Below are 11,789 nucleotides of genomic sequence, written 5' to 3'. Positions count from 1 at the left end.
TTGCAGTATTGTGTGGCGTAATTTGAATTGGGGTTACTATTGTGTGGCCATGCCCCATGCCAGCAAAAACACACCCCTTTTTGGGCTGTGCGCCAAATGTGCGAACTGTTCCTATTTAAAATATTGGAGGTACAAACACCAAAATAAGGACTGTTATGGGTGAGGGGTGATGGTGCTGGGAAAGAGGTGCAAGGTCAGAGACGGAACCAGCTCTGGTGCTAGGGGGCACCAGCCAAAATCTTGCCTAGGGCATCATATTGGTTAGGGCCGGCTCTGAATTTTTGCCAACAACACCGCGGCCGGCCCGTCATCACATGCTATCTAGGAGATGCACGGTATTGAATACTCCAATACTGCTCTCTTTAAAAGCACCAGGAGCCGGGAGACACCATAGCAGGACCTATATGTGAGTGGTTAATTATATACTGGGGATAATTCCCTCTCGCCCATATCTTTTTCCTGGCCAGGAATTTGGACATTTCTTTTTTGGATAAATCTATTGCTGCCACAAGAGAGAAGTTTCACTGGCATTATCTAAAGACATTTCATAAATTAATCTTAAAGTGACATGTGCAGTGGATTCCAATGAGAGCTTTTCATAGCATGTGTGATGATTCAGCTGCCTAAAAATAGGGATTTATTGTCTAGGAATTACATACATATTAATGTACATATATTTATATATCATTTTAAATATTTATTTGTTCATGCCAGCCGGTGTGGTATTGTCTGGATATTGTTCATTTTATTGAGCTAATTAAATAACTCTTTTATTAGCGCTGTCGTAATTGTTTATTTGTGTTAATATTAGTGTGGAAAAATGGATTACAAATTACTGTTAAATACTATGACCCCCATTTATCAAGCTTTGGAGAGTGATAAATATCACGGTGATAAAGTACCAGCCAATCATCTCCTAACTGGCATGTTACAGGCTGTGTTTGAAAAATGACAGTTAGAAGCTGATTGGTTGGTACTTTATCACCGTGCAATTTATCACTCTGCGAGGCTTGATAAATCTGGGCCTATACTTTCAATTAATAAACCATCAAAGATATCAATATTCTGTGCAAGATGAGAAATAATTCCACATATTTACCCTTACACTGGATATAGCCATCTGTAAATCCGCTATTGACGAATTCAATATCTGTCCCTTAATTACAGTCCAGTCCAGACAGTGACATGTGGCGTGACCCCACTGATAAAGCTAATTGAAAAAAAAAAAAATGATGAAAAAACTACAGTGCCGGTATGCTGAAATAGGGAGTTAATGCGCCCTGCCACATCCTATTTCCCTCTAATCAAATTACCTTGCATTTGGAGAATTGGACTCGAATAGAAGCAGGTAATGAAGGAGCTGAGTACCAAATAAATGGGTGCAGTTGGCATTTCCATTTAATGCACTGAGGCCATTATTAGTTTCATCACTATAACTGCAAAGATTAACTCAGGCATGCGCCAGTATTGACAGATGGTGCAAGTTAAATTAAAGTGTTTCATTTCTGCTTTTTTCAAACGTATTCTGGCAGATCTAAGTGCGCTTCCCAAAAAATGTGTATTTTATTGAAGCTATCAAGATCTCATTACATTAGGCAAACAATGTGCTATGAGAGCCATATCACATGTAAGTAAGCCTAATATTATTCATGATTTTTTGTCTTCTGCACAAAATAGCAATATGCTACAGATACCCTCCTACACATGACCTTGTCCGGCACTTTTCTTGTCTTTTTATTTAGAAATGCAGAACACATTTTTAGAGATTGCCAGTTTGTGAGAACATCTGAAAGTAACCGGCATCTGTCGGATGGATCAGATGTTATATTTTATAACTCTTTCCACTTTCCATCCTCATTTCAGTTTAGATTTTTAAGATCCTGTTGAATGCAACCTGCAGGCAACTTTGGTTCATTGGTGTGTATAGTACATGAGACAGTGGCGTGAGTTGTCCCAGTTGCCCGAAGGCAAATTAGATATTAGTGCCCCCCCCATATATATATATATATATATATATATATATATATAGAGAGAGAGAGAGAATTCTGATATATATATATATATATATATATATATACAGGTTGAGTATCCCATATCCAAATATTCCGAAATACGGAATATTCCGAAATACTGACTTTTTTTGAGTGAGAGTGAGATAGTGAAACCTTTGTTTTTGATGGCTCAATGTACACAAACTTTGTTTAATACACTAAGTTATTAAAAATATTGTATTAAATAACCTTCAGGCTGTGTGTATAAGGTGTATATGAAACATAAATGAATTGTGTGAATGAAGACACACTTTGTTTAATACACAAAGTTATAAAAAATATTGGCTAAAATTACCTTCAGGGTGGGTGTATAAGGTGTATATGAAACATACATGCATTCTGTGCTTAGATTTAGGTCCCATCACCATGATATCTCATTATAGTATGCAATTATTCCAAAATACGGAAAAATCCCATATCCAAAACACCTCTGGTCCCAAGCATTTTGGATAAGGGATACTCAACCTGTATATATATATATATATATATATATATATATATATTAGAGATGTACACTGGAAATGTTTTGTGTTTTGGTTTTGGAATCGGTTCCGCGGCCGTGTTTTGGATTCGGACGCGTTTTGGCAAAACCTCCCTGAAATTTTTTTGTTGGATTTGGGTGTTTTTTTTCAAAATCCCCTCAAAAACAGCTTAAATCATAGAATTTGGGGGTAATTTTGATCCTATAGTATTATTAACCTCAATAACCATAATTTCCACTCATTTCCAGTCTATTCTGAACACCTCACACCTCACAATATTATTTTTAGTCCTAAAATTTGCACCGAGGTCGCTGGATGACTAAGCTAAGCGACCCAAGAGGGCGGCACAAACACCTGGCCCATCTAGGAGTGGCACTGCAGTGTCAGACAGGATGGCACTTATAAATATTGGCCCCAAACATCACATGATGCAAAGATAAATAAATAAAAAAAGGTGCAAGATGGAATTGTCCTTGGGCCCTTCCACCCACCCTTATGTTGTATAAACAGGACATGCACACTTTAACAAACCCATCATTTCAGCCACAGGGTCTGCCACACGCCTGTGGCTGAAATGACTGGTTGGTTTGGGCCCCCACCAAAAAAAGAAGCAATCAATCTCTCCTTGCTCAAACTGGCTCTACAGAGGCAAGATGTCGACCTCATCATCATCCCCTGATTCCTCACCCCTTTCACTGTGTACATCCCCCTCCTCACAGAGTATTAATTGGTCCCCACTGGAATCCACCATCACAGGTCCCTGTGTACTTTCTGGCAATTGCTGGTGAATGTCTCCACGGATGAATTGATTATAATTAATTTTGATGAACATCATCTTCCCCACATTTTGTGGAAGTAACCTCTTATGCCGATCGCTGACAAGGTGACCGGCTGCACTAAACACTCTTTCGGAGTACACACTGGAGGGGGAGGCAACTTAGGTGAAATAAAGCCAGTTTGTGCAAGGGCCTCCAAATTGCCTCTTTTTCCTGCCAGTATACGTACGGACTGTCTGACGTGCCTACTTGGATGCGGTCACTCATATAATCCTCCACCATTCTTTCAATGGTGACAGAATCATATGCAGTGACAGTAGACGACATGTCAGTAATCGTTGGCAGCTCCTTCAGGCCGGACCAGATGTCAGCACTCGCTCCTGACTGCCCTGCATCACTGCCAGTGGGTGGGCTCGGAATTCTTAGCCTTTTCCTCGCAGCCCCAGTTGCGGGAGAATGTGAAGGAGGAGCTGTTGACGGGTCACATTCCGCTTGACTTGACAAGTGTCTCACCCGCAGGTCTTTGAACCTCTGCAGACTTGTGTCTGCCAGAAAGAGAGATACAACGTAGGCTTTAACCTAGGATCGAGCACGGTGGCCAAAATGTAGTGCTCTGATTTCAACAGATTGACCACCCGTGAATCCTGGTTAAGCGAATTAAGGGCTCCATCCACAAGTCCCACATGCCTAGCGGAATCGCTCTGTCTTAGCTCCTCCTTCAATCTCTCCAGCTGTTTCTGCAAAAGCCTGATGAGGGGAATGACCTGACTCAGGCTGGCAGTGTCTGAACTGACTTCACGTGTGGCAAGTTCAAAGGGTTGCAGAACCTTGCACAACGTTGAAATCATTCTCCACTGCGCTTGAGTCAGGTGCATTCCTCCTCCTTTGCCTATATCGTCGGCAGATGTATAGGCTTGAATGGCCTTTTGCTGCTCCTTCATCCTCTGAAGCATATAGAGGTTTGAATTCCACCTCGTTACCACCTCTTGCTTCAGCTGATGGAGGGGCAGGTTCAGGAGTGTTTGCTGGTGCTCCAGACTTCGGCACACGGTGGCTGAATGCCGAAAGTGGCCCGCAATTCTTCGGGTCACCGACAGCATCTCTTGCACGCCCCTGTCATTTTTTAAAAAAATTCTGCACCACCAAATTAATTGTACGTGCAAAACATGGGACGTGCTGGAATTTGTCCACATGTAACGCACGCACAATATTGGTGGCGTTGTCCAATGTCACAAATCCCCAGGAGAGTCCAATTGGGGTAAGCCAATCTGTGATGATGTTCCTCAGTTTCCGTAAGAGGTTGTCAGCTGTGTGCCTCTTATGGAAAACGGTGATACAAAGCGTAGCCTGCCTAGGAATGAGTTGGCGTTTGCGAGATGCTGCTACTGGTGCCGCTGCTGCTGTTGTTGCTGCGGGAGGCAATACATCTACCCAGTGGGCTGTCACAGTCATATAGTCCTGAGTCTGCCCTGCTCCACTTGTACACATGTCTGTGGTTAAGTGGACATTGGGTACAACTGCATTTTTTAGGACACTGGTGACTCTTTTTCTGACGTCTCTGTACATTCTCGGTATCGCCTGCCTAGAGAAGTGGAACCTAGATTGGATTTGGTACCGGGGACACACTACCTCAAGAAATTCTCGAAGTCCCTGTGAATTAACGGTGGATACCAGACACACATCTAACACCAACACATCTTCCAAGGCCTGAGTTATCCGCTTTGCAACAGGATGACATCTGTGATATTTCATCTTCCTCGCAAAGGACTGTTGGACAGTCAATTGCTTACTAGAAGTAGTACAAGTGGTCTTCCGACTTTCCCTCTGGGATAACGATCGACTCCCAGCAGCAACAACAGCAGCACCAGCAGCAGTAGGCGTTACACTCAAGGATCCATCGGAGGAATCCCAGTTAGGAGAGGACTCGTCAGACTTGCCAGTGACATGGCCTGCAGGACTATTGGCGTTCCTGTCTAAGGAGGAAATTGACACTGAGGGAGTTGGTGGTATGGTTTGCAGGAGCTTGGGTACACGAGGAAGGGATTTAGTTGTCAGTGGACTGCTTCCGCTGTCACCCAAAGTTTTTGAACTTGTCAATGACTTCTGATGAATGCGCTCCAGGTGACGTATAAAGGAGGATGTTCCTAGGTGGTTAACGTCCTTACCCCTACTTATTACAGCTTGACAAAGGCAACACACGGCTTGACACCTGTTGTCCGCATTTCTGTTAAAATAATTCCACACCGAAGAGGTGATTTTTTTTGTAATTTGACCAGGCATGTCAATGGCCATATTCCTCCCACGGACAACAGGTGTCTCCCCAGGTGCCTGACTTAAACAAACCACCTCACCATCAGAATCCTCCTTGTCAATTTCTTCCTCAGCGCCAGCAACACCCATATCCTTATCCTGGTGTACTGCAACAGTGACATCTTCAATTTGACTATCAGGAACTGGACTGTGGGTGCTCCTTCCAGCACTTGCAGGGGGCGTGCAAATGGTGGGAGGAGCCACCTCTTCCCGTCCAGTGTTGGGAAGGTCAGGCATCGCAACCGCAGACACAATTAGACTCTCTTTGGGGATTTGTGATTTAGAAGAACGCACAGTTCTTTGCTGTGCTTTTGCCATCTTAACTCTTTTCAGTTTTCTAGCGGGAGGGTGAGTGCTTCCATCCTCATGTGAAGCTGAACCACTAGCCATGAACATAGACCAGGGCCTCAGCCATTCCTTGCCACTCCGTGTCGTAAATGGCATATTGGCAAGTTTACGCTTCTCCTCAGACACCTTTAATTTAGATTTGTGGGTCATTTACAGAACTTTAGTTTTTTGGATTTTACACGCTCTCTACTATGACATTGTGCATCGGCCTTGGCAGACGACGTTGATGGCATTTCATCGTCTCGGCCATGACTAGTGTCAGCAGCTTCAGCACTAGGTGGAAGTGGATCTTGATCTTTCCCTATTTCACCCTCCACATTTTTGTTCTCCATTTTTTAATGTGTGGAATTATATGCCAGTAATATTATTATATCAATAGCAATGGCCTACTGTACTGTACAACTATATACTGTTGGTCACCAGAATGCTGCACTGTAATACTATACATACTGCTCACAACAATGCAGCACAGATATGGATGGATACTTGCAGTGACACTGAGCTGCAAGATACAGCAATGGACTACTGTACTGTACAACTATATACTGTTGGTCACCAAAATGCTGCACTGTACTACTATATATACTGCTCACAACAATGCAGCACAGATATGGATGGATACTTGCAGTGACACGGAGCTGCAAGATGCAGCAATGGACTACTGTACTGTACAACTATATACCGTTGGTCACCAAAATGCTGCACTGTACTACTATAAATACTGCTCACAACAATGCAGCACAGATATGGATGGATACTTGCAGTGACACAGAGCTGCAAGATGCAGCAATGGACTACTGTACTGTACAACTATATACTGTTGGTCACCAAAATGCTGCACTGTACTACTATATATACTGCTCACAACAATGCAGCACAGATATAGATGGATACTTGCAGTGACACGGAGCTGCAAGATACAGCAATGGACTACTGTACTGTACAACTATATACTGTTGGTCACCAAAATGCTGCACTATACTACTATATATATACTGCTCACAACAATGCAGCACAGATATGGATGGATACTTGCAGTGACACAGAGCTGCAAGATGCAGCAATGGACTACTGTACTGTACAACTATATACTGTTGGTCACCAAAATGCTGCACTGTACTACTATATATACTGCTCACAACAATGCAGCACAGATATGGATGGATACTTTCAATGACACGGAGCTGCAAGATACAGCAATGGACTACTGTACTGTACAACTATATACTGTTGGTCACCAAAATGCTGCACTGTACTACTATATATACTGCTCACAACAATGCAGCACAGATATGGATGGATACTTGCAGTGATACAGAGCGGCAAGATACAGCAATGGACTACTGTACTATACAACTATATACTGTTGGTCACCAAAATGCTGCACTGTACTACTATATATACTGCTCACAACAATGCAGCACAGATATGGATGGATACTTGCAGTGACACGGAGCTGCAGATTAAAGCAATGAACTACTGTACCGTACAACTATATACTGTTGGTCACCAAAATGCTGCACTGTACTACTATATATACTGCTCACAACAATGCAGCACAGATATGGATGGATACTTGCAGTGACACGGAGCTGCAAGATACAGCAATGGCCTACTGTACTGTACAACTATATACTGTTGGTCACCAAAATGCTGCACTGTACTACTATATATAATATATATATACTGGTCACACAACATTGCAGCAGATATTGAGTACTGATGATCAGGATACTGTCTAGAACGGAGTCTGACATGGAGCTGCAAGATACAGCAATGGCCTACTGTACTGTACTATAATTATATACTGGTGGTCCCCACAATGCAGCACACTGATCAGATATTTGCAGCACACTGAGCACAGATATGGAGCTTTTCAGGCAGAGAACGTAGATATTTGCAGCACACTGAGCACAGATATGGAGCGTTTTCAGACAGAGAACGTAGATATTTGCAGCACACTGAGCACAGATATTTGCAGCACACTGAGCACAGATATGGAGCTTTTCAGGGAGAGAACGTAGCCACGTCCTCTCCGTTCAATCTCCAATGTACGAGTGAAAATGGCGGCGACGCCCGGCTCTTTATATGCAATACGAATCTCGCGAGAATCCAACAGCGGAATGATGACGTTCGGCCTCGTTCGGGTTAACTGAGCAAGGCGGGAAGATCCGAGGCTGCCTTGGACCCGTGTAAACTAGGTGAAGTTCGGGGGGGGAGGGGGGTTCTGATCTAAATGAACCGAACCCGCTCATCTCTAATATATATATATATATATATATATATATATCTCTATACTTATTAATCTGTAATTCTAACTATATGATGTTACTTGTAATTGTCAGAGAAGTAACTATATACTGTATATATATATATATATATATATATATATATATATATGCTAAATCATATATTTCTTAGCAGTCATACCCAGGATTAAAACCCATGATCTGTTACACTGAAGGCAGACACCTTACTGATAGAGCAATTTGTTACTGCATTGCAAGATTGCAGATTCTAACTATATGGAGCTGGTACATAGAATTGTCAGTTCAAAACCATTGCAACTAGGCAGATCTATGTAGTGTACAGCCACACACTACATAGATCTGCTCAGTCACTCACAATGCTGATTATTTCCCTGACAATTATTTTACAAGTGTCATACCCAGAATTAGAACCCACGACCTGTTACACTGGAAACATGCACCTAACTTATGGAACTAGTTGCTCCTGTATAGGCAGTATGAGAATTCTAACTATATGAAGTTACTTGTAATTGTCAGAGAAGTAACTTCATATAGTTAGAATTCTTATGCTTTCGATACAGGAGCAAATAGTTTCATCAATAAGGTATCTGCTTCTAGTGTAATAGGTTGTGGGTTGTTATCCTGGGTAGAATACTTGTAAACTGTGTTTTTCATACGCTGGGGTCCACTGCAGTACCATGGGGTATAGATGGTTCCGCAGGAGCCATGGGCACTTTAAGACTTTTCTAGAGTGTGAACTGGCTCCTCCCTCTATGCCCCTCCTCCAGACCTCAGTTTAGAAAATGTGCCCAGGCAGAGTGGTCGCACTACAGTGGAGCTCTACTGAGTTTCACTGAAAGACTTTATGTTAGGTTTTTTATTTTCAGGAAGACTGCTGGCAACAGTCTCCCTGCTTCGTGGGACTTAGGGGGAAGAAGTAGGAACCAACTTCCTGAATAGTTTCATGGGTCTGCTTCTTGCTGACAGGACACCATTAGCTCCTGAAGGGTACTGAACACTAGCTGCGGCTATGCGCTCACTCCCACAGCATGCCGTCACCCCCCTAACAGAGCCAGAAGTCAGAAGATGCGTGAGTATTATTACCGGAGATCTGCAAGAGGGACATCCGGTCATCATGACGGCTCAGGTATCGAGCAGCGAGCGGGAACGCTGCGCGGACATGCTATCCATACACAGCGCACAGCAGGGTGCAGTGCGTGGGGGGGGGGGCGCCCTGGAAAGCATGAAAACCTACTCTGACTGGCAAAAAGGTAGCATATTGGGCTGTGGCACAATCCTACACCCCCGCCAGTATAAATATTACCTCATGTTTGCTGAGGAAAAATGCGCCATTGCAGGGGGCGGTGCTTCTTCCTCAGGCAGCCAGCACACTGTTCAGCGCCATTTTCTTCCAGCAAAAAGCAAGGGAAGAAACGCTGATCCTCCTCTCAACTTATGATTTTAATATCAGAGTGAAAAAAAGGGGGGGGGGAGTGTATATTGTGGTATTATAACCTATTATTGACAATATTTACATTTATAGAGCAGAAAGTCTCTGTGTACAAAGTACATGGCACAGGGATTTTTTATTTAAACGTTGATTTGTGGACTGGCAATTCCTTTCTGTGTCCCTCTGACAGATTTTACTGTGGGTCTGTCCCCTATAAGCCCCGGAGTGTCTGTGGTGTGATTGTGCACGTGTGTGACATGTCTGAGGCAGGGAGCTCTTCCTCTGTGGGAGCCATGTTAGGGACACAGAGTTGTAATGTGACACCAAGAGCCTGACTGGGTGAAAGATTTACGTGATATATTCAAATATTCCGAAATACGGAATATTCCGAAATACAGACTTTTTTGAGTGAGAGTGAGATAGTGAAAACTTTTGTTTTTTGATGGCTCAATGTACACAAACTATGTTTAAATACACAAAGTTATTAAAAATATTGTATTAAATGACCTTCAGGCTGTGTGTATAAGGTGTATATGGAACATAAATGAATTGTGTGAATGTAGACACACAGCCGGCCCTAACCAATATGATGCCCTAGGCAAGATTTTGGCTGGTGCCCCCTAGCACCACCGCTGGTTCCGCCTCTGACCTTGCACCTCTTTCCCAGCACCACCACCCCTCATCCATAGCAGTCCTTATTTTGGTGTTTGTACCCCCTATATTTTAAATAGGAACAGTTCGCACATTTGGCGTACAGCCCAAAAAGGGGTGTGTTTTTGCTGGCAAGGGGCATGGCCACACAATAGTACCCCCAATTCCAATTACGCCACACAGTACTGCAACTTTATTCACATTTGATCATGCGATAGTGTCCATAATTCATATTGCATCCCACAGTAGTATCAATTTACCTTATAAACGTTACTCCTCACAGTAGAGCCCCTTATTTACATTACATCACAATGAATTGCTCCTTATTCACATTACGCCACACCCTATTGCTCTTTATTCACCTTAGATGACACAGTAGTGCCCTTTCTATACGCAATGCCACATAGTAGAGCACCTTATACACATAATGCCACACAGTAATGCCCCTTACAGATATGAGACACATTATTAATGTCCTTATAAACATAATGTGCCTTACACATTATGACAACCTTTATTAATGCCCTTTTACACATAATGTCCCTTACACATATGCTGCACATTATTAATGCCCTTATACATATAATGACACACATAGTGCCCCCTACACATTTGCTGCACATTATTAGTGCCCCTATACACATAATGACACACATACAGTAGTACCCTGTTACACATATGCTGCACATTATTAATGCCCTTATACACATAATGACACACATAGTGCCCCTTACACATATGTTGCACATTATTAATGCATTTTTACATGACACACATAATGCTTCTTACACATATTCTGAACACTACTGCACAACCAACCCACTCACATGCACACAGCACTCACACTGCCACTAACACTGTGACCTCTGCCCTCTGCTTGGATACAGATGTGTCCTCATAAATCTTGCCTCAATGCTAACGTCGGAAACATGTTTTTAATGAAAATGCATCTTATTTGCATTGCTATGTGGCTAGGATGCACAAGCAGCTTCTGCTGATTAAAATGATATGCAGCATGCCTATATACTGTGTGATCCTGTGGCTGTATCTGCATATGAAATGCTACACACAGAATATAGGCATGCTGCATATCATTTTAATCAGCAGAAGCTGCTGATGCCCCTAGGCATATCAAATGCCCTAGGCAATTGCCTAGTTTGCCTATGCCTATGGCCGGCTCTGTAGACACACTTTGTTTAATGCACAAAGTTATAAAAAATATTGGCTAAAATTACCTTCAGGCTGTGTGTATATGGTGTATATAAAACACAAATGCATTCTGTGCTTAGATTTAGGTCCCATCACCATGATATCTCATTATGGTATGCAATTATTCCAAACTACGGAAAAATCCCATATCCAAAATACCGCTGGTCCCAAGCATTTTGGATAAGGGATACTCAACCTGTAGTGTGAATTATATCAGTAAGAGATTGGATAAGTCTGAGTCTCATGCAGAAAACTGAAAATAA

Source organism: Pseudophryne corroboree, chromosome 2, assembly GCF_028390025.1.
Source record: "Pseudophryne corroboree isolate aPseCor3 chromosome 2, aPseCor3.hap2, whole genome shotgun sequence".
Taxonomy (NCBI): domain Eukaryota; kingdom Metazoa; phylum Chordata; class Amphibia; order Anura; family Myobatrachidae; genus Pseudophryne; species Pseudophryne corroboree.
This window is presented reverse-complemented; position numbering follows the sequence as displayed.